Here is a 1310-nt window from a genome sequence, read left to right on the forward strand (position 1 = left end):
CACTTCCCCTGCCATTCCGGGCTGCCCCAGCGCCTCTCCTTCCTCGCCCATCCCTTCTGCAGAGTTTGCAGCCCTCCTCTCCATGAGTCACCCCACCAGGTTTTTGTGATTGCGACTATATCAAATTTTTCCCGCTGCACAGCAGCTTCCAGCTCCCCGTTTGTCACTCGTGCTGCGTGTGTTGGTGTAGACGCACTTCGGTTGGGCTCTCGATCCCACCACCTCTTGGGGGAGAAGCCCCAAGTCCTGTGGGACTGTTCTCAGGCTCTTCCGTGGCTTCTAACCCTCCAGCAACCCTCGTGGATCTCCACCCCCTGCCCCCGGAGACGGCTGCGGTGCTGCGGGCAGTACTACGGGGACATCCCGGGTGCGCTCCAGTGTGCTCAGCGCACGGTGCAGCAGGGGAAGGACCTTGCTGGCACGCTGTCCCTCAAACGCTGCCATGTCACCCCCAGGATTACCCGTTTCCCCCTTCAAATCAGGTTTAAAGCACTTCCCGTGAGCCCTGCTGCCTCCTGCGCAAAGATCCCCTTCCCCCTTTGAGGGCGGCGCACCCTGTCTGTCCTCGGGGTGTTCAGCCCGACCCCCTCATTGAACACCCCACGTTCAGCCGGTGCCCCCCGGCTGGGAGCTGGGCGTGGGTCTGCTGGCTGTTGTGTTTCTTCCCTCATTGTTCCCTGTGGCTGGAGGGACGAAGGAGGACGTTGCTCCTGCTCCCGGTCCCTTCACCAGTCGTCCCCAGGCCCTCGACTCTCTTGGTTGCCCTCGGACTTCTTGTTGCCGCTTCATCGCTGCAAAAATCAGTAACAGGCGATAATCCGAGGGCTGTACTGGGGGGGGGAGTTTCCTCCTCTTCAACCCAGCCCCAGATTTCCCTCCGAGGTGGGTCCTGGGCCTTCTGTCCCCTTTGGAGGGGGGTCTCCTGTGGCAGCAGCCTGTCCTTTTGTCTTTGTGGAGGCGGTTTTGACGCAGGGTACAGGATGATTAACCTTGGCAGCTCCCCCAGGCTGAGGGCTGGGACGGGAAGGTGGGCACGGAGGAGACGCCCTGCTGCGCCGGGCAGGGACCTTCACCGCTGTCCCCTGTCCCTTGAGTCACCGCGTTCAGCCAGGCAGGGCCCGGACAGGGTGGTGTGTGTTCAGCAGAGACCTCTTCTTGGGAAAATGAGGAAAGAAACTCTAGGCAAGGGGACTGCTAGAGCCCAGAGGGCAGATGATGCCTGTCCTGCCGCTGGGCTCCCTGGCCAGTGGGGATGCGAGTGGGATGCTGCTCCAGGTGCCAAACCCTCTCTGTCTCCGGAGGGCTCTGGC

Source organism: Pterocles gutturalis, unplaced genomic scaffold (assembly GCF_000699245.1).
Source record: "Pterocles gutturalis isolate BGI_N339 unplaced genomic scaffold, ASM69924v1 scaffold5869, whole genome shotgun sequence".
In the NCBI taxonomy this organism is placed as follows: domain Eukaryota; kingdom Metazoa; phylum Chordata; class Aves; order Pterocliformes; family Pteroclidae; genus Pterocles; species Pterocles gutturalis.